The sequence below is a fragment of the Polypterus senegalus genome, chromosome 1 (genome assembly GCF_016835505.1).
Source record: "Polypterus senegalus isolate Bchr_013 chromosome 1, ASM1683550v1, whole genome shotgun sequence".
Lineage (NCBI taxonomy): Eukaryota > Metazoa > Chordata > Cladistia > Polypteriformes > Polypteridae > Polypterus > Polypterus senegalus.
Window position 1 is genome coordinate 100170511 of NC_053154.1, and position 24151 is coordinate 100194661.

Genomic DNA, 24151 nt, shown 5'->3' on the forward strand with positions numbered 1-24151 from the left:
CTAAAGAATTTTATGTACTGTAACCTCCTCCACACCTTAACAAGTACCTTATATTAGAAAACAGAACTGGGAGGACTGATATACCGTACTTATGCCCATCTTGTGTTGTGGCTGCTGTCTTGTGTTATAAATGTAAATGTTGTAGCGAGAATAAAATGTTTTGATCTTCTAGTCTACGAAGTGTCTTGCTGTGTCTACTGCTTTACTATCTGACACAATTTACAATATATATCTTTACCTCATCCCCGCTGGAAACCATATATGATTCGCCATTTGCTCAGTACGTCTATGTTTTTACATTGGGCTTCTTACCTTAGTCTTGCTCATGTAAAAGTACTGTACATTTGTTCAAACTGAAGAAGACATGCATTTTAACAGATTTAGAGTCCTTAAATAAAGTGAGGCCGCACCTGCTAGTTTTGATTTGCATCGTTTTGTTCTGTAAGATTTTAGGGCTTCTTTACTGGATATTGGCTCAGCGCCTCATATGTATTACTAACATGCACCGAATGGTACAATAAAACAGATCCGTTCTCCTGAAGTATACCAGATTTGAAGTTAATTCGTCACTGGTTTACAGTCCAAAAAAAAGACTTTCCTTAATTTCTACCGACATGCGCAGCAAACAAAAAAAGAAAATATCGGCTAACTTCCTCTTTACCATGTACTGTACCTTAAAGACGGATGATCAGTGAGCTGAAATAAACAGTTTTGCCGCGATCGCGAATGGGTGACCGATGTCCTCTCGCATCCGCGGTGCTTTGTTCCACAATGGCTGCGCGCGGCACTTTTCCCGGCTGCGGTCTACAGGAATTCCCTCTAGTGGACGCAGACGGCCAGTCCCGCTCAGCATGCAAGCAGATAACGGCCAATCGGTACCACTAAAGGGAGCACGCCAACATGGCGATATGGCCGCTGGATCGAGATGTCCACTACTACACTTGGTCGGCTGGGTGGCCACCCGAGTGGAAGACTTTTGAGCAAGAGCCGTTTAGAGTTGTGATTGTTTTGTGTGTGCCAAGCGGCCCACTCTGACTCATCCACAGTCGTGCTATTTCTGTTGTGCAGACCACGCATAGTCACAGTCTGATGGCGTGTCTTTTATTCCTGAAGGTGGTGCCTTTCATTTTGGGAAACGAAGAAAATGCGACATGATGTCAGTGACACAGATTGGGATAATATGATAAATGCGGCTACGCCACAAAATCATATTCATGGTTGGATTGCAAATCTGACTTTATAAGTGATACGATAACGAGATTATAAAAAGTACACCAACAACTAAATATTACATTTTTCAATGATGCCCGCCTTCGTTTGCAAGTTGATGCTGCACGGGAATTAATTGGCCAAACACGCAACGTACCGTCGCGAAACTAAGATCTTCAAGGGGACGTAGACAATGCTGGAACCATGGGGGAAAGACGGGAATTATCTGTGGACAGGGAATAAGTAGCCAACTTTAGCCTCGTCTGTTTCTGAGTATCTATATGCATCTACACCACTAAACTGAAGTAATAGGTCATCTTCCTGTCAGCTTTTTCTGGTGGGGGTCGTGATTTGAATTAATGCATAATAAAAAATAAAGAATAATTCGAAATGGTTGTTTTTTACAATTTTATTTAAGACGAGGGTTTGATGGGGTGTCAACACTTTTCATTAGTGCCGCCTCACTGCTCCAGATGAGTCGTCTCAATCTGGTCACAGTCTGCTTGGAATTAAACATTCTCACTGTACATATGTGTATTTTCCCCCCAGGTTCTCCAAAACAGTGAGTTAGGTGAACACGTGATTTTAAAGTTGCACGTGATTTTAAGTTGGTAGAAAACATAAATGTGTTTGCCTGATATACTTCTTACTCCAGTTTCTGTGCACCCATTACTTAAAAACCTTGTTAAAAAATAATAAATTAATAAATAAACTAGGAAAGATGGTTTGTATGCATCTTAATACTGAGTATATACATATCAATGTATGGTATATGCTTTTGAGAATACACTATATGTTTCAGTACATAGTGTACTTTTCAGTATACAGCATATGCCATTTACATGCTCTCAGGTGTTTCCATTTCCAATAAATGTTGAAACTTACTGTCATGTGTATATAGTATGATTAAATTAGTAAAGTAGTAAGAATGAATTATGCTCTAAACTACAATTCATAGAGGTCCCTTCAAGATATACACACATACATTTAAATGTTACTTTACAAAAGTGTTCACAAGACATGTAAATTATAAGTATGTTTGTATGCTTGCAGCACAGGTGACAACTGAATGTGGGTGGAATACACAACAGTGCCATATTATGAACTTTTCTATAGAGTGGGCATTTTGCCTTGGAAGAAGGCATTCCTTCGTTATCCCTCACCTTAAGGTACCTTAAAATGACATCATATATACATCCTTTAACATTAAACTTATTGCAAACATATTTACATGGCAAGCCTGTTTTACTGCATATATGACATTGTCCTCAAAGGTAAGATTCCAGCTTCCTGTTTATAGGTGAGAGTGGAGAAGTTTGAGGTTTGATCCTGTGTGAAGGATGATCAAAAATAAGCACTAAAGAGTCAGTTCTATCTTAATTACAATCCCTTACATACATGCTTTTTCTGAACACATTGCACGTTACAGTGTTGTGGAGAGCCAAAGTCTATCCATTACTACGCAGGAACTAAACTTAGATTAAATATTACTTAATCATACAGCATGCTCTTGAATTCATTCACATTTGAGCAATTTTATTTCACCAATCAATCAAACATGTCACTTTTTAAACTTGTGTGATTTTTTATTCAGGTATTGTAGTTTAAAAAATAAGATAGAAATATTTTGAAAATATTAAAAGGTTAATTATTAATATGGTGTGAAAATTGACCATTTAGGGGCAATGTACAGTATTCAAATTTCAAGCCTATCTAAAAATGAGGTTGTCTCTGTGGACTTGCCCATTGAAGAACTATTGCTATATGGTTAGTAATTTTAATAATAGTATACAGTCTACAGTATATAATCTTTCTAGAGAAAAAATGCTTTACATTTAATGGTTATAATTTGTTAACAGCCAGATATATAATACAAGGTAGTTGTTGATAAGTGAAATATAACAATCAGAAGCTACAAAAGAGAGTTGGGGATTTGAGACAGATGTTATTTGGTCCCTGTCATGCCTGCAAGGAAAGAGTGAAGGGAATATGCAGATGTTTGACTTGAGTTTTTTTTAATGGGTGACCTTTAATGTTTTCATTAATAATCATTAAAAATGTAATCACAGAGGCAATCAAAAATTACTACTAAAACTAATTTATGTAATGGGCTCTATATATATATATATATATATATATATATATATATATATATATATATATCCTTTTACATGATTTCATGTTGTTTTGGACATCTCAGTTCTATCATCCCCAGACTTACAGGTACATCTGATTTAGTTTATGATCATTGTCCCTCACCAGTTTTCATACAACACTATTGTCTCATTAACTCCACATCTCATCTGTCATTATTTTCGTAATACTGTTGTTCACTCGACTCTGTCTTTCTCTCAGCCATTGCTTCCCAGCAAAGTTTCAAATATGCCAAGGGAACTTGGTATTTTATATGCTCACTGCAAGATTTCCAGTCTTTTTCACTCTACTTCATATCCCATCTGCATTAAATTATTTTAAAATTCTGTTTTTAAATTTTAATGTTTTAAAATAGTGTATGTCAATCAATTGTTCAGGACACTTTCTCAAGATGAACCATTTTTCATGTATATTGACCCAATTTTGTCAAAGCTAGTCAGTAATGCTTAAATAATATTTTTTTTAAATCAAACACATAAAGCAATCCTTACAATAAGTCCCTAAACATGTATATACATGTGTAAAAATGAAATGTTCCACAGCTAATTAGGAGAACTGTTATGATAAAGGGATCAGCACTATTTCTCCTTTGGTGCAATTAGCACCAAATAATACAATTCTTTATTTCTCTGTCAGAGCTGCAGTGATTCACTAGGACTGTAGGTGACAGTGCTGTGTCAGTCTAAAAAATACATCCCAGCTCCACACACTAAGACCCTTCTGACAATCTGAATGCTACTATTAAGATAACAATATCTGCAAATTTAGTTAATTCTTACTCCTCACACAGCCCCATGTATGATCAGCATACCATACATTAATTACAAACACTGTATAGATTAAATATAATACAAAATAATATGCACTAAAAATACAAAATGAAATTTTGAAACATCACAGAAAAACAGCTTATGATACATACCATAAATAATCAACATTTTTTATATACTAAAAAAGTTTCTGTAGCACATCAAAAAATTTTTAGCCTCAGATGCAAATTGCTTCACATCATCAATGATTCATAGCACAGCAAACTACAACAATTACAGCAGAACACCTGGGTTTGACAATAAGTTCATCACTGACAATACATCTTCTTCGAGATACACCAAATGACATTGCAACATTCTGAGAAGAGAAAGAAAATTTGACAGACTTAATAACTTCCATCCATCCATTATCCAACCCACTATATCCTAACTTCAGGGTCACAGGGGTCTGCTGGAGTCAATCCCAGCCAACACATGGAGCAAGACAGGAAACAAACCCCGGGCAGGGCGCGCACACACACATACACACCAAGCACACTTAGAATCGCCAATGCACCTAACCTGTATGTCTTAGGACTGTGGGAGGGACCCAGAGCACCCGGAGGAAACCCACACAGACATGGGGAGAACATGCAAACTCCACGCAGGGAGGACCCGGGAAGCGAACCCGGGTCTCCTAACTGCAAGGCACTGCCAAACAAAATAACTGCTACAGGTAATAAATATGAACATGAACAGCCTCAATAGCTGTTCTAACACACATATGCCAATGTAAAATAAAGAGTCTTCAACCTTAATTAAATGCAGAGACCAAAAGAATCTCTTTAATATGCATAGGTAGAGCATTCCAGAATTTAAGAGCACTATAGTTGAAGGTTCAACATCCAACAATAGTTTTCTTACAACTAAAGTTTAAAGTAGTACTGCATCTTAAGAGTACAATTTACTCACTAGAGCAATGTTTCCCAACCTTTGGGAACACTTTTTGTAACCAAAAACATTGCAAGGCACACCTCTATCTTACTAACCAGAAACACATTAAATCTCATACACATCCACAACTTTCCAAAGGGTTGGGACTACCAGAGAAGCCGATAAAAAGAAGCTCTGAGATCAGCATTCGTACTTAGTGAGCACTTTGCTGGCATCTACCAGCTGCTTCGTCCCTTTGCCCACCCCTCTCTGCCTCAGAGGCAACTTATATGCCCACTATCCACAGGTTCTGTGAGATTTACTGGTGACCACACGCCTAGGCAGATGAACTCTAGCAGCCAGGTAATTTTTCCAAAAGTGCTCTGAGTGCTGTGTTTGCAACACAGCAATCACAAAGCTGCTTTTATGCCAGCTTCTCCAGGTAGTCCTGTCCTCTTCAGACAGGTCTCAGCTGCCTGGGGAGCCCTCTCAGGTTCATACTCAGATGCGCTAAACTAATAGCTCCATGGCACACCTGGCTAGCTCTTATGACACTGTGCCACTGCATAATGGTTGAAAAACACCGCCTTACAGTATGAGTAAAAGTTCTGTAAGGCATATACGATTTACACTATTATGTCAAAAAGTGGATTTAAAATTAGCTCAAAGCTTAACTGCAAACCAGTGCAGTGATTAAAGAACTTTGGTTATAAGCTCATACTTCTTACTTCTTGCAGGACTCTCAAACTTTCCTATTGCATTCCCCAAGACAAGAATGTTGAGTTAGTTGCCAGCTCTATAATCTAGTGTAGTGCTAGCATGTGTTGGAACGGCATCTACAGTGAACTAGCACCCTTTCGATGGGTGTTTCGCACCTTGCACCCAGTACTACTATGTTAGGCTCTGGCCCTTGCAACCCTGAGTTGGATGAAATGGGTTGCAGAATGATGGACTGTTGACTTCTTAATTCTAATTAAGATGATTTTTACTGTGGTTTGAATTAATTATAGAGTAGCAAATGAATAATTGAAACAGCCTGACCAGTATTATAACAGTCACTTCTGCATGAAGTGAATGAATGTGCAATCTTTACAAGATCCTATAAGTGATCTTAATTTTAAAATGTTTCTAAGCTGGAGAAAGGATGTTTTACAGAATTAATGTTACTAGTCTTTCATGCAGGGATAGGCATTTAGAGGAAAGTGGAACCAAATGGCAAAATAAACTAAAACTTTATTTTTAAATGATTTTTCACTGGGGATAACAGGCAAGCCTTTTTGGTGGGCACTGTCCACCTGTACCTACATCCCTATTTTATGAAGTATTAAAATATGTTGAGTGAAATAAAATTTATGTCAAATGCAACTTTTAAATTACAAGTGGATTCAATGTATCTGAATAAATCGCTTTAGTGTTTATAGAATTGTCACCCACTGAACTATTCTTTTTCTGTCTTCCCTGTTTTTCCTCATTAGTTAATTAATGACATAATCAAAGAAATATCTTTTACTTTAACTTATACAAAAAATACTTATAATAATTAATACTTGAATTGCATCATACAAAAAGAACAAGAATTAGTTACAGAACCGATCTCAGCTCTGCATGAAACATGTCTACCTGTAGATAGGAATGAGAAAGAGAATGAGTGGCACTGTGAGGCAGAAAATTCTCTGAAACCTAAAAAAGAAAAATGTAAATTTGAAATTGATCTGTAATTTTAAGAACATTAAAATCTGAAATATTATTTTAATAATTAAGCCCTTGAGCAAGGCCCTTAACCTGCAATTGCTTCATCCTGGGTATGACATTAATCTGCATCCAGCCCTGCAAGCAGGTCCTCCATCTTGGGGGCTGGTGGCAGGTTTCGCACTGTTCCAGTGTGGTGCTGAGGTGCCACCCACTGCACTCAGATCCCAATTCAGGTGGTTCGTCATGTGGTGGTAACAGTACTGACTTTAAAGGAACCAGGGACGATACCATTTAATAACAATATATTAGTTATTTGAGTTATTACTAATAAATTATTTAAGCATTTTCTGTACAATATGTGTACAAAATATTTGACAAAGAAAATAATGTATAGTTCAAGGTCACAATATATTTTCTAAAAGTAACCTGTAAATATGTCAATAGTAGATCCTGAGGAATGGATAAAGGAGACTGAAAAAAAATTACATAAAGCGAAGTTTTTTTAGAAAGAAGCTACAAGTATTAAAGTGCATATTTTTAATTGACAGGTAAGGAAGAACCAAAGAAAAATTAAGTTTTACAATGTAAAAGACATCTATAATCAGAGATGTGAGTGTGATTAAGTGTAAAAGGTAAGAAGTTGAAATTTAATTAAAAAAGAGTAATCATAGTTTTCTAAGAATGCTGGTTATGGAAGAAGGAGTTTTTGAGATTATGAATTTTAAGAAAATGTAAAAGACTAGTTAATAAAAAAAGTGAAACAAGATCATGATAACTGTCTTGTGAACAACAAAAGAGAATGTTATAAATAATGTAAAAGAGAAAAAGAAGTTATAGGAAGTGGATTTAAAAATGAATATAGCAAAAGACCATTTAGATCTTTTCAGTTAATAACTAAAGAGAAATGAGGAAGATTTTCGTTAATTTCCCAAACTGACAAGTTAGAAAAAGGAACTGAAATTTAACATACCCTTGATTCACTACAAAAAAAATATCAATGAGAAAGTGGACTATGGGAACAGTTGGTGAAAAGAGGAAAGTTCTCCTTCTGATCAAGTGAAGCATAATATGTAAAGCAAGAAAAGCAAACGTAAGTTCCTAAAGTAGGCATAAAAATACTTTTAAAAATTTGTAGTCATGGGGATAAAGAGAATATTACTTAAGTAAAGATACTATACTTAAGATCATACAACCTGAAAGCAAGTAACAAAAGAACACACGATTAAAGTAAGCTTAATAGAATAAAGGAAAGCATTGGAGGTGATTTCTTCAAAGATATGATATATGGTTTCAGACATTAAAAAAAGTAAAAACCCGCAATGTTTATTATTCATTTTGAACTAGCAGGGAGCTTTATAAAATAAGCAAAAAATTGAAAAAGGATACTGCATGTATAAGTTGTCAGGGCATAAGTGTTAAAACACTACAAGCAATTTTAACTATAATATACAGTAAATGTAAATATGGCAACAAAAAATAGGCATACAATAGTAAATGAAAGTTGGATAGAAAGTAAAAAATGTACACATGAATCATAATTTTTTAAAAGCTATGCATAAATAAGAAAATGCAATAAAATAATATTAAATAATGCAATTTAATAATAAAATGTAAATATAGAGAAGAAAATAATGCTGAAGAAACAGTGTTAGGTAAATGATCTTACTTCCCTGTCAGCACATTGTGATAGTTCATTCTGGAGGTAAAATTAACTAATTTGTAGTTACATAAAAGTGCCTAATAGTAGTAGTTATGATCTTAATTCAGTACATTGTCACCTAATGTTTGAAAATACTGACACAGTATTGCATTTTACCTTGTAGCTTCCAATAGGGCTTTATTGGTACACCAACACAGAATCAACTCAAAGTGGCACCCCATGATATCTGATTTTCCCCATGGGATTAATAAAGTTTATCTAATCTGTTCTAATATGAAGCAGCTTTAGCCATTGCAGCATTCATTACACATCTATTATTTTCTTAGAACCACTTTCTCTGATCAAGTCCAACAAAATCACTATGTCATTTCATATAATTACAAAATACACATCTGGGGTTCAATTCTATGGCAACCTCCCCTTTTAGGATACTGACGTGTAGCATGGGAGGGGGTTGTTTACTTGGAGAATCGGTTTTCAGCCTAATGGAAAGTTGGTCATAAGGGGGGGCAAAATGTAATGGCTGCCAGCAGGGCCGGATTAAGGTGAGTGCTATTGATGCTGCAGCATTAGGCCCATTCCTGAAATAGGCCCAGATGAAAACAGACGAGAATTTTCCGGAAGCTGAACAGTTTTCCTTTGCTATATTAACCTCAAAATAATTCTTAGAATGAAATTTGGAGTCAGACTTTCAGACACTTAGACACAGCGTTACTTATTATACAGTTACTATTGTTCTTTGAGCTATGACATAACTATAACGTCGTTGTTTTTATTGTTATTGTTATTGTGCAAGATCTTGGGGATTCTTTCCAAAATATTATTGTTTGGTAAGTGCCACGTAGTAAATTTTTCACCTTGAAAGTTAGTTGTACAGTAAAAATCAATGGCTATTTAAATGGTTATCTGTAAAGGTAAAACTAAAAGCCGGCCCACGGGCCCGGCAGGGATGTTTAGAATTTTTTAAATCCTCGAAAGGATTCTGGTCTATTATGAAATTTAAATCATGGACAAATTTTTACCCTCAAGAGCCTGAACTGAGTCACTTTGACCCAATATCTCTGCAAATTCATTTTTTCTTACTGTGTTTCGTAAGAGAATTGCGAAATTTTGTGTACTTCATTGTTAGGTTTTCTGCATTAAGTGCACTTTTCAGACAATTGCTATTGAATATTGATATTACATAGTTTGATGTTAATTTCGTGTTGTTAAGATACTACAGTACGTCATTATTATTATTCATGTTCAATAAAGGCTGGCTGGTTGCATCGCAAGCAATTAAGGCTCCTTGGTCGTGTTGAATGCACATGCACCAATGCTGAGAAAAAATAGGCCTTTTTTGCGCTGCAGCATCAGGCCCAATTTCATCCTAATCTGGCCCTGGCTGCTAGTCAAACTAACTGAGCACTGGGAAAAATGTGAATATTGCATTTTTTTCTTTCTTTTTTTCACCAAGTGTTTTTGACCAGATAGACCACATATTTTAAATATCCTCATTCTGCAGAAACTGCATAGATTGACCCTGTGGGGCTCACTACCCATCAAATCTGCTGCTTTGCCAATTAGACATTTATGTGAAAGATAAAACCAGCTATGGACCCTGACTGAGTTTAGAGGTGAATATTCTCTATCAAAACAGAAGATGGCATTAATATATCAAATCGGACTCTGCAACCAACAAAGATGGGGCTCCTTCAAATTCAGGAATCGCATTTATTGTAACAAAATACTGAACATATTGTCAGTATGTTTATTGCTACGTGAAAAACTCACACGCATCAGATAAAGATTATGATGTGGAAACCGTCTTTGGAGATAAGCAGACGAGAGGAAAAATGACATACGCTATAAACAACATTGTGATTAAAATCAGAGCGTTTTTAAGGGTTACAGATTTTATTTAATGTACGTCCCCCCGTAAATACGCTTTAATTTCGGGTAATACACATATCGCACTTGTTCTGCAATCAAAAGAAAACGGCTACAGTATTGAGCATCAGATGATCAGCAACTCCGACACTACATGGCGTGCAAAAACAAAAAAAGATACACATTGAATCCTACAAGTGATTGGTTGAATGGAATTGATTGACAGCTCTACACTCCCTTTCCTAAGAATACTTCCGGGTGTAGAGGCATGCGGAGTTGCGGACATTTGAGGTTGACGACGAAACCTAAGTGTTTTCAAAATCAAGTAGCTGAGAAGTCTATGGTTAACGGGTGATAGTATTGTTTTCTAGAAATGAATGAAACTGTACTAAACTTGTACCAAACAGCTGTGTTAAATACAATCACTGGTCGTTTACTATTATTTACAATCTAAACCGCATATTAACAATTTTAAAGAAGAGTTATTTGCTACAACCATTAGAATAAGATGAAACAGTCGACTTTGGATGCACAGTTGTTCTACTGGATCTCTCAACAGACAAAGTGCAGGAATGCGTTATGCTGCTGTTTCTTTTCAGCATGTTCAAATACCTCTAAGTTGTTTTTGTTGCGGTACTTGTTCGCATGCAAACGCGGCGATGTTGTGTTTGTTGTTGCCTTAAAGTTTGTATGTCTAGCGTCTTGGAGTCATTCCGTTGTTTTCGTGCTTACTTGCTTTTACAATTACACGCACTTCGTATATCAGAGAATCATCATAACCGCCACAACCAAATCCGATTTTTCATCTTTCTCACAGCGCCATTGAGCTATACCGTGTAAAGATGTTTTAGGAAATCCTGCAGGATTCCTTCCCTGCGCACGTTACTTTTTGAGGAATTGGAATCGGTTATTTTGAATGTTAGCGTATTCAGAATATGGTTGAATAATGATTACATGTAATATTTAGAGTGAGACCACTGGCTGTTAAGAAATACGTTATTTTAGTAGTATACAATGTGCTTTATAGGCACAGTCGTGGGGTTTTGTGAATACTTGAACGTTTTTGTATCGCTTTAGGTTGTTACATGTTTAAAGAAAACAAGATCGCTAATTTGGTGTTGTATTCGTCAGCTGCGGTTGGAACTGTTTCCAGAATTTTCAGTTTTAGTTTTACTTTCTCCCGTTTACTTAATTCAGCACTACTCTTCGACTCTTTAAGTTTAAGTAACCGATTGTTCGCAGTGTTAAGATGTTTACTGCTCGGTGGCGACTTACCGACGTCACTTTAGCTTTTTAATTTAGATAGATTGGGTATATCGATTAATATTAAGTTTTATAAATCCATGCGGTTTTACATTGAGTAAGCAAACGTTATAAAATGTATCTTATTTTGTATATTCAGTGAGAATACAGTTATGGTCAGAAGTTTATGCGCACACATCATGGCCATGAATTTCATGGTAATTGTGGGCTTTCAATGATTTCCTTGAACTGTTCCTTTTCTGGAGTGGAATGACTGTACGACATACATCAACAACATTTATTTATATAGCACATTTTCATACAAGAAAAAATGTAGCTCAAAGTGCTTTACAAAATGAAGAATAGAAAAATAGGAGACAATAAAAATAAGTCAACATTAATTAACATAGAATAAGTAGGGTCCGATGGCAAGGGTGGACACAAAAAACAAAAAATACTAAAGCTGGCTGGAGAAAAAAACTAAAATCTGCAGGGATTCCAGACCAAGAGACCGCCCAGTCCCCTCTGGGCAATCTACCTAACATAAATGAAACAGTCCTCTTTGTATTTAGTGTTCTCATGGAAGGAGTTGATGATGATGGTCACGTAGACTTCTGGCTTTCAGTCCATCAATGTTGGTGCATCATGATACTTTGAGTAGGTGGTGGTGGCGCAGGCCGCTGCCACAAAGAAGCCGGAAAAAGAAACAGAAGAGAGAGTTGGGGTCAGTACGGATTTTAGAGCCACTATGAATAGTTATTATGATGAATTGAACATACAAAGTATCAGGATTAAGTTAAAGTGAAGTTAGGAGAAAGCCATGTTAAAGTAATGTGTTTTCAGCAGTTTTTTTAAATGCTCCACTGTATTAGCCTGGCGAATTCCTATTGGCAGGCTATTCCAGATTTTAGGTGCATAACAGCAGAAGGCCACCTCACCACTTCTTTTAAGTTTAGCTTTTGGAATTCTAAGGAGACACTCATTTGAGGATCTAAGGTTACTAATTGGAATATAGGGTGTCAGACATTCCGATATATAAGATGGAGCGAGATTATTTAAGGCTTTATAGACCATATGCAGAATTTTAAAGTCAATCCTGAATGACACAGGTAACCAGTGTAGTGACATCAAAACTGGAGAGATGTGCTTGGATTTTCTTTTCCTAGTTAGGATTCTAGCAGCTGCATTCTGCACTTGTTGCAAACGATTTATGTCTTTTTTGGGTAGTCCTGAGAGGAGTGCGTTACAGTAATCTAGTCGACTGAAAACAAACGCGTGAATTAATTTGTCAGCATCTTTCAATGATATAAGAGGTCTAACTTTTGCTATGTTTCTTAAGTGAAAAAATGCTGTCCTAGTGGTCTGATGAATATGCGATTTAAAATTCAGATTACAGTCAACAGTTACCCCTAAGTTTTTTACTTCCATCTTAACTTTTAATCCTAATGCATCGAGTTTATTTCTGATAACCTCATTGAATCCATTATTGCCAATTACTAATATTTCACTTTTTTCTTTATTTAGTTTGAGAAAATTACTATTCATCCATTCAGAAATACCAGTAAGACTGTGTTAGTGAATCGAGAGAGTCGGTGTCATCAGGTGCTATTGATAAGTACAGCTGTGTGTCATCAGCATAGCTGTGGTAACTCACGTTGTAACCTGAGATAATCTGACCTAATGGAAGCATATAGATTGAGAAGAGCAGCGGACCCAGGATAGAGCCTTGTGGAACACCATATAGAATATCATGTGTCTTTGAGATGTGATTACCACAACTCACAAAGAATTTTCTCCCTGCCAGGTAGGATTTAAACCAATTTAAGACATTGCCAGAGAGGCCCACCCATTGACTAAGGCGATTTCTAAGAATATTGTGATCAATGGTGTCAAATGCGGCACTCAGGTCTAAGAGGATGAGAACAGATAAATGGCCTCTGTCTGCATTTACCCACAAGTCATTTACTACTTTAACAAGTGCAATTTCTGTGCTGTGATTTGTTCTGAAACCTGACTGAAATTTATCAAGAACATTGTTAATGACTCTAAAAAACAAGAATTTGGTGCACAAAGTTTGGATTTATTTTGGATTTTGCAAAATCCACACAGGGTCAAAATTATACATACAGGCTCAAATAAATACATTCATTCCAACTGATATTTATTTGGTTGAATGTCTCTTAGCAAGTTGAACCTTGACCAGACACTTTTAGTAGCAGACAACATGCTTCTGTCATAATTTTGGCTAGATTTTTGACCACTCTTGGCAGAATTGTTAGAGTTCATAGAGGTCTGACTTTGAGAAGGGCATTCCCAAAGGTTAATGGTACCATGCTTTATCTATTCCACAGCCAGCTTTGATGTGTGTTGGAATCATTGTCTTTTTGGAATACCCAATTGTGTCCAAGTTGCAGCTGTCTAGCTGTTAATTTGAGGTGATGTTCAAAAAGTTGGAGGTAGTCCTCCTTCTTCATTATTCCATCCACTTTGTGTAATGTACTGGTACCACTGGCAGCAAAACAGCCCAAGAACATGTTTCTGCCACTACCATGCTTCACAGATGGTACAATATTCTTGGGTTTAAAAACCTTACCTTTATTCCGTCAAGCATACCTTTTGCCATTGTGGCCAGACAACTCAATCTTTGTTTCAACTGACCATAAAACCTTCTGCCAGAAAGCTTTTTGCTTATTCATGTGGGTAGCTGTGAATTTCAGTTGAGCATGAAGTGTGGATTTTGGAGTGGGGCTTCTTTTTTGGATAGCACCGTCTCAGTGCATGGCAATGTAAATTTTGTCTGACTGTAGACAGTGACACTGGTGTTCCAGCAGTTTCCAGTTCATTTTAGGCTTGAGCCTTGGTGGTTCCTGGGCTGTTCCTGAACATCCTGAACAAATTTTCTCTCAGCTGAGGGTGACGGTTTGGGTTGTCTTCCAGACCTTGGCAAAGTGGGGACACCTCCTAATAACTTGTACTTAAATACAGTTGTTTGAACTGATGATTGTGGATTCTGCAGTTGTTTAGAAATGGCTTAAGAGACCTTCCTGACTTGTGTGAATCTACAATTCTCTTTCTTAGATCTTCACTGAACTCCTTGGACTTTCACATTGTTCGGAGTATCGGTCAATCCAATGAGTACTGTCAAACAAACCCTTTTTGTGCCAGCACAGAGAAGCTACCAGCTGTAGTCAATGTGTTCATTAACGAGAATTTAATAGGCCTTGGTCCTGTCAAGTTAAAATACTTTGTAGAACCTTTTGTACCACTTAATTAAAAAATATGTTTGTCTATGTATATATTTGAGCCTGTATGTGTAATTTTGACCCTGTGTGGATTTTAGAAATCCAAAATAATTTTAAACTTGCGCACCAAATTCTTGTCTTTTAGAGTCATCAACAATGCATTTTGTACAATCATTCCACTCCAGAAAAGGAACAGTTCAAAGAAATAATTGAAAGACCACAATTACCATGACATTCATTTCCATGTTGAGTGTATGCAAACTTCTGAATGCAATTGTATCATTTATCAATACATTTTGAAGTAGGGCACAAGTGTGAATGAAATGCTGGCCTACATGATGTGGGAGGAAATACTTTTACATATGATGAACAACTTTGAAAGACAAAGCCTTTTTCTAATGAGTTGTTTTATGGTGCTAATAGGTATATTCAAAATTTTATACAGCATGTTGAGCTTGATAATGTATCATGGTATTTTAAAGAGGCATGTTAATGTGGGGGTATATTGGTTATCATGTGCAAAGTCATACTAACAAATATTTTTAACAGCCTAATTAGTCTAAATGATGAAAATGTTTGCCTCTTTAAAAGTGATAGTTTCTTCATAGTGGCTTTTCAAATTTGTCCCAAATCAATAGGGTGTAAATATTTACATTGTAGGTTAAGGTCTCAATTTGACATTTCTAATGTATACAAACACATTTTTTTGACTGTAAGTGGAAGTGGACAAAAAGATACAAGACACAATTAAGTGATTAGGAGGACTGATGATAAAAAAAAGTTATGTTAGGATGTTTTTCTTTTTCATGTGCTTTCAAGATAATTTAATTAGAGAGGATTTCAAATAATTGCAAGTAAACCACTTTATAATTAATAAAAATGCCTTTCAGTATTCCTGCGGCATGGTCTCTTTATGGTGAATACCAAAATGTTCTGTTTGACTTCTGCAGAGTACATAACTTTATTAAATGTGCTGAACTGGTATCTTCTCATGTGCAATAATAAATTCAAAGTCATCCACATTATCAAAATGCTGACAGGGATTACAAGAAGTGCTAATTTACAGTATACAATGCATTATACTATATATAATTGTATGCAATTTACTATTTAGAAAACATCATAGAGCAAGGGAAATCATTGAGCAGTCATGGCATGATGGCAGTAAAACAACATCAAGAAGTTGAGAGTTAGCCTAATATACTTAGCGTTACAATTTAGTTCCCTCTGTTATTTGGCAGTGAAGCTGGAGTGTAAACAAGATGGAAAGTTGAGCAGGTTATGTTAAACTATTTAAAATAGCTGAGTTTGGCAGGCTACTCCCCAGATTCCTCATCATTTGTTTCTGAGTTCTTGCACACTCTGAAGGGTCAGGCTCATTCTTCTTATATTTTGGAACCTGTTGTGGAAAAATCTTTCCTCTATTTTCAAATAAATTATTCTTAGAGACCCGATGGAAATACAGAATGATTCTTTATTTGCACATAGATATGCACAAATGTCTCAGTCCATGGAGTGAGCAATCAATAAAGCAATTCATTCCCTTTTATACATTTCTATTGCCATTACTTTATCTAATACATGATGTCATCTGACTCTTAATATGCAGAATTCTGCCATCTTAGCCAATTTGCTACAGCCACCATTAACTTTGTATACATGTCGATTCTTTCGTTATTCTAAATACCGCTTCATTAATAGGGGTGTCGTATGGGTTTTCCCATTGATCTTATCACCACTTCATAACAGGGCTGTTTGGGTTTTCTCACTAGTGTGTTCTCACTATTTAAGGGGCTGTTTATTACTCATTTACTTCATTTTAACCTTATTGATTACCTTGATGGTTCCTCTTAAGAGGAGGTAACCCTCACATGCTCAAGTTTTAAGCTGTGTTTAATTAACCCTTTAGTTGCCTTTAGTCCTTTTCCTTATGCTTTTAATAATCTATTGATACAACTTCATTTAAGTATATACTGGTATTAAATTGTAAAAATAACCATATATTGATTAAAAATATTTGATTAAAATTCTATAAACCCAACTCTTTGGCTTCTGTATTGCCATCATGCCCTTCTGTCCCGTTAGTTTATTATTACCTTCCTTTCCCTTCACATGCCCATGGTATCTCAGACTGCTGTTCTTCACTATGTAACTTGCTGTCTCTTCAGCAGTCTTTTCAACTCTTCACTCAATATCTGCTTGGAAGTCACATCTACCTGATCATTCTTTTCTCAGTCCTTTCCAACTTTGTTTAATGCACTACCTTCATCGGCCATATCTCACTGCTGTTAAATGCTGGCTGTTCTATTAGCAGACATATCTTCATCCCATCCACATAAAATTATGTATAAATATATGGAATTCTCACAAAAAGTCTATTCATAATACTTAAAATTTTACCTAATATATTACCATCCTGCAATCATATTTACTGTTGTGAGACAGCAGTACTTACCCTATGGCACCATACCACCCATTAAATGTGGTTGGGCAAGCCCACCTACCTTGTTTGGTTAACTAGTGTCCTGATTATGCTGTTTTCTGCCATAACCTTTGATGTATTCATACTCAACCTAAAGCCAATATATTTCAAATTTTCATTTGCTGTTTTATTTATCAAATTTAGCAGTAGCAAATAACACATATAAATGTGAGTGTAAATACAAAAAACCTAAATTGCTAAAGATATTACATCTTGTATTTCTGTGTAATATGTTTATCACCTGCATGCACATGCTGGAATGCATTTTTTACTTTTTTGAATTATTTTTGCTGTCTGCACATTTTTTACTTTACTTCCCATTTTGCTGTCTTCTGAAAATTTCACAAGGTTACGCAAAAATAAATAATTCTGCAGTGCCTTCAGAAAGTATTGGCTTCCCATGAACAACTGCACATTCTGTTCTCTTACTTCCTGCATTTTAATGGAGCCAATCTATTTTCTCACCCTATGACTCACAAAATATTCCACAAGTTTAAAGAAAACATTTTAATTAAAAAAATAGTATTTTTAACTTTAAAATATATCTTCCAGAGTAACTACTTCATAAAGACACATTTTATACCATATACAGCTTTGAGACTGCATAGGAATATAAGCATAACAGTTTCATGTCTGGATTTGGAGATTTCATTTAATCCCTCCTTTTAAATTTGATCAAGCGCTGTCAAGTTGCATGGGTAGTTGTGTGAACCAAAATCAAGTATTTTTTACCCATTTCTAAAGGGATTTGGATCTTAGCTTTGTTTGTGTTGATCTCTGTGAGACATTGAACCTCTTCTTTTGAGGCAGCTCTGTTGTTTCTTTGGTTGTAAGGTTAGAATCTTTGTCCTGTGAATTAGCATAACATATCATTTTTCCACCAACTTAATCTAATTCAGTATGTGCTATACCAGTAACACTGAGCGCAAGGCAGAAAAAAAAAAACAACCCTGGCCAGGGCCTATTCATGCACACAGATAATCTCAATCATACTGGAAGCAATTTAGAACCACAAATTAACATAACATACATCTTTGGGAATTTGGATGGAAACTGGCTTACTTGAAGTAAATTCATTCAGATATGATCAGGCATGAGATTTAAGCCAATACTACAAGATCAATGAAGCAGCAGCGCTAACTATTGTTCTGTGACATTTTGCAGTGATTACTTATTAGTACCTGGTAAAGACCAAGCAATTCCAAAATTCATCTCCTTTGTTGAGTTTTATTTAGCCACCACACATAACCTTTATTAGGTAGGCACGCTTTGAGACTTGGCACAAGTATCCAAGGTTGCTCCTCATTGTCAGTCACTGAAATTTTGGTTTGGGACAAAATGTACTTCCTTGGTGAATTTATTTAGTGACCACACCTGCACTTTTATAACATCTCCTTCTTGTTTACTATAATGTGTCTCTAATACATCAGAATATCTTCTCCACAAGGACTGTCCTTTATTTGACTGTATCCATTGTTGTCCCTGTTGCTAAAAAGCTCCAACATAACATGTGGATCCCACCATTATGCCTTATACAGTTGTTGCCACTTGAACTAGTTCTTCCTTCTCTGCTAGGACATCTGGTGGCTCTGTCAGTATGTACTGTATACAGGGATCCTGGTCACAATATTCTTTTCTTATTGCACATTTTAGGAGGACAGCTTTCTCTTTGAAGAATCTGAGTAGTTCAGCCCACTTCACATTTATCCTGTGTGTTACAATTTAAGTCTAATAAAGTAGAATTTCTTTATAGTCTTTATATAATATGCCTTCTCATAATTTGAAAACTATGTTTGAACAATTTTTCCTTATTCTTCATGGGGAAGTTTCTGCCCTAACATACACTGTTAAATAGGAAACCTTACGTATGCTGGTACATTTATCATGGTGTCATTGAATAACAATTACAACAGGTATAACGTATGCATGGCTAAATAACATGTAAAAAGTCTGCTTAATGCAGTATAGAATTGTCAGGGGCAGGAACCCCTTTGGATGGGGCATAAATGAATTTTACCCATACTCACTCATAAAAGAGTCACACATTACCCTAACACCCATATTTTTGAAATGTGGAGAAAAAAAATAGTTTACCCAGTGAAAAACCCATACAGACACTAGAAGAATATGCAAACTCCACACATATAGTGATTGGGCAGGATCTGTGAGGCAGCAGGTTTAAGTACTGTACCACATCTGGTCAGATAATACCTGCAATCACTTATATCAAGACAATTTAGAGTTGTCAGTTAATACATTTTTAGAAAGTAGGATGATGTCAGAGTCACTGGAAAAAGACCATGTGAGTATAGGAAAAATGTCCATGTAAACATTTTAGAAACTAAATGCAGAGTTTTGGAACTGTGAGGAAACGTGTACTAACCTATCACAATGCCTGACTTTTAAAAAATAAAGTCCCCTCAATTACATTTATTATTATAATCTGCTTTGTTTCAACCATTGATGCCAAAGGATCAATGGAACTTCCATGTTCAGTTAACGTAACCTGATATGACTCTGTCTGTTGGCAAATGGAAAAACAATGTTTTTCTCAAGAACACAATGTGATAATTTTAATCAGCACAAGACGGTTGGGTCCTCCATCAATCAATAACTGTGATGAAAAAGAAGCATAGCCACTTCAAGACTCTTGTTTCCCAAAAAGGTAATGCATTTCAAAAACATACCATGTTAACAATTTTCAAGATTTCCTTCATGCCATTGCTTGATTTTCAATAATTTGAACTAATTTGCTTTCCCTCGTAGCTTATCAAGCTATTTTTACAGCCAGATCTAATAGTTTCAGTGGTTTATACTGGTCCTGCAATTACACATTTTTTGTTTTCCACATACACAAACATATGGTTGTTTATAAATGGCTGTGTATTTTTCAAAATGATGGATAGATTTATGTCATCTGAAACTGCCACATCAATAAGTAAATGTAGATTTATATTCTACGAGTTAAGATCGGTTTACTTTCAGTTTGGACTACAAAATCATACCTTAAAATAATGATCTCAGTCTTAATAACTTTCGTTAGCAGGAGCATGATTACACTGTATAAGTAAATTGACACTTCAATGCAAACCTTATCAAATATTATCAAGGTGAATGTTCACTTCAATGCAAAGCGTATCAAATATTATCAAGGTGAATGTAGCTATAGAGCCTTTTGTGCCCGTTCATCCATTTGTTTGGGGCTAGAAAATTAGCAACCAGCAATTTAAGTACTATTTCTATTGATACAACGTCCAGCATTTGGTGTACTGCTGGTGGTAAGTGAATATGAAGATTCCTGATTTGAATCATGTAAATCTTACTAGCCTTCCTATATATACAGCTCAAATGAAGACATGGTTTTGATAAAAGGTTGTAGATTTTTTAATCAATGAGCAAGTTTTCATTTTTCTCTTGATTGTGTCCACCGGGTGCTTCAGGTGTTTGATGTTAATCCTCTCCCAGGTGCTGAAGGATTCTCCCACCTTCAGAAATCTCTCATTGTTTTCTTCTTTGTGTCTTATATGTTCCTGCCTTGCCTTCTTTTTATTTTAGCATTTGCTTTCTAGTTCCCTGAGATCATGACCACTACGATTTTTAGGCATGTACAGTCCATCCACTTCAAATTTCAGATTCAAAGAAGTATAGTTTGTTAGTATAATTTTGTGCTCCTGTCCCTGTTGTAGACCGTTGTTTTGTCTTATTGGTGAAAACTGTACTATGGTTATTTGAAATGGCTAAACTATGTATAAAGTCTGGGTTATTTTCTCAGGAGATGTTGATGCTGAAAATAAACCTAATTTACTGACAGAACTCTTTATTTTCTCTTTTTCTAAAAACCATTGCTTTATTATAATAATAATAATAATAATAATACATTTTATTTATATAGTGCCTTTCACTATTTAAGGCGCTTCACAGAGTCTTAGAGAAAACAGCAGGGTATTTGTAGCATTGGATACAAATGTTTTCCTGAATAGAACAATGAAACAGATAACAAAGCATTAAATAGAATAAAGAACAATAAACCACAGTAAAATACTACATTCAATACTAAAAGAAAAATCTAACAAATAACCTAATTTAATATAACAGACACACAAATTATCTTGAGCAGACAGAGAGGTAAACTGAAAGAAAGGGCAGAATGTTAAATTAAAAGCCTTCCTAAATAGATGAGCTTTAAGTTGTTTTTTAAAAGAATGAATGGAGTCAGCTGATCTAATTAATTTCGGGATGTCATTCCAAAGTCTGGGTGCTATGGAGCTGAATGCCCTGTCACCCACAGAAAGCAGGTTAGTGTATGGCACAACAAGATTACCAGAATCAGAGGACCTTAGTAGGCGAACAGGAGCATAGTGATTTAGAAGGTCACTGATGTAGTCCAGTGCAAGGACAAGTTTACACTTGCTATACTTAATCCTTATCGAGGTTCCAGATATCAATCGCAATGCCAAGCTTTATACTTCGCCGTGAGACGTCATGACAGTTGCTTTAAAGTAGGCTGGCAGCCCTGGTCCTGGAGGGTGGCAGTGGTTACAAGTTTGTGTTCCAACCATTTTCTTATTTGATATTAATCTTGTTAGTAAAATCCTTTTGTAATCTAATAGCTGACAATAGCAAATTGTTATGTTAGATTGCTTCTCCTTGAAATTCGGACATTAGCTTATTTCTGCATGATCTCTTCAATTCAGGCTCTTTGGCTTTGTTTTTTCTATATCTGTCTTCCAGCACAAATAGTCTGCCTCCAAGCACTTTGCATTCGGATTTTGTAGTTGTTGCTGTTTTGCCAGCAGCGGATGCCTATTGTTCAGTTATTTCAATACGAGTGGTGAACATTTGCTTAATGTCTTCAAGCTGAGCATCAAGTGCTCCAGATTTATTCTCGACTTTCTTCACATTTTTCCTATATTTTAATCCTCAATTTTTTCTAACATACCTTTAAAGGTTGCTTCAAAGCGATTACTTAAACGTTTCTCCTGGTCTTTAATATCTTGAAGCAGCTTCTCATTTGACATGTTTATGTCATTTATATCTTTCCTTATATCATTTGTATAATTTGTAACCTTCATTATATTACTCTTTATCTCCTTTATGGGTCTCCCAAGAGAGGTAGTTGCTGCAGTAATCATTGCTGTGATTGGTACCTTCAGCTTGGACTGTTTGGTCTTCCCTGAGCTCTGCGGGTGGAGTAGCAAGCCCAGTTGGAGTTGGTGCTGCTGATTCGCGGGGTGTAGTTGACAACCATGCTCAGTTCCAATGAACCTTCTGGAATCGATGCGTTCTCCGGGCCCAACTCACTTGCAGTTTTGCTCCCACATTTGCTCTCGGCTGGAGCCAATACTGCAGTGTCAGGTCCCCTGAGATCTGTTCTTTCTCCTATCTTTTCCAGTTCAGTCTCTGGCAGGCTATACCTTGAACTTGAACTTTAACTTGAGAACTGTTTAGGCATAGATGAAGCTTTAGTTGTCTTTACCATTTCCTTCTGAGCCTTTTTTTCTGCTGGTCATGCTTGTATATACTTGCATATACTATAAAGTCCCTCAATTTAAGTACAGGATACCTTAAGATGGTAGTTAAAAAAAAAGGTAAAATAACATCGCTGCGCATGGAGTTCTGTGTTAGACATCCATCTCCCGAAACGGAGACCAAACCCCAGCTTTGTTTTAATTTACTTATTTTTCAAGAATTTTGAGTTAGTCATAGTTTCTTTTTATTGACCAGAAGGTAACTAACCAAGAGTTGCAATTGATAAGGTAGAGAACAATTAATCTGAGAGAGTGGTGCCATTTCACAATATCTTTAAGTAACCGCTTTAAAATAAATTTGAAAACTTTTAAAAATCGGGTGTGTGATCCACTCGACTTTCTCATATACTGAGATAGAGTAAAAGGTCATCAGAACCACTTTCAGTTGCACAATATTGCTCAAATATCATATCTTTTTGTTTCTCATAATAACTAATTGAAAATATCAATACATAATCATTTATCTCTATAATCAAACTTTATATTAAAATTATATTTTCACACTTAGGGAGGTCGAAAATGGTGGTGAAATTTTTTCATGATTACATATGCATTACATAGATTACGTGCCAAGTAAAAAACAGTTACAATCACCTAAAAACATAGAAAAAGTGTTAGCATTATATATTTGCTGCAAACAATTGCTATAGGTAAAACTGGTAATGATGGCGGAAATAAAATAAAATGTATTACCAAGAACACAGCGTGGAGCAGCTTATTGTTCCCGTTACATCTTTTTATTTACATGGCATATTTAGTGTTTACACTGTCACACATGTGCAAATAGGAGGAAGCTGAGTGGACCGAAAGAAGGTAATTCCATGCCAGGCCAGGGGGTGGTGGAGTGCGCTAAACTTTCCTCTGTATTCTCTGCAGACAAAATACAGGAAAACCTGCCTGATTTCTCTTCAAAGAATTCACTTCTGGCACCCAAAAGACATCACTTCCGGGTCCTGTGCTCCGAAAGACGTCACTTCCAGTTTCAGTGCCATCTTGAAACATCATTTCCGGTCCCAGCATCCAAGATGACATCACTTCCAGGACCTGGTCTATAAAGACACCATTTTGTTTTAAGAAATCAGTTCATACTGAGAACTCGAACTGTGCACCTGAACAGTTGAACAGTGCAACTACTAAAAATGTTTTGCAGCCAGGTATAATATATGGGTGGCTGCCCCAAACATGTCTGTGTGTCCAACGCTGATTTATTTTACAACACATTATTGTTAAACTGATGATATATAGATGAAAATAAAATTAATAGTAGTTATTCAAAGAGTATGTGTTATATTGAATACAGTTTTTAATATAGTGTACACATTTATATTTCCATGATACAAAAAATTTGGATGGTTGTTTAAATAAAATATTACTCCTGGATGAGTAATTTT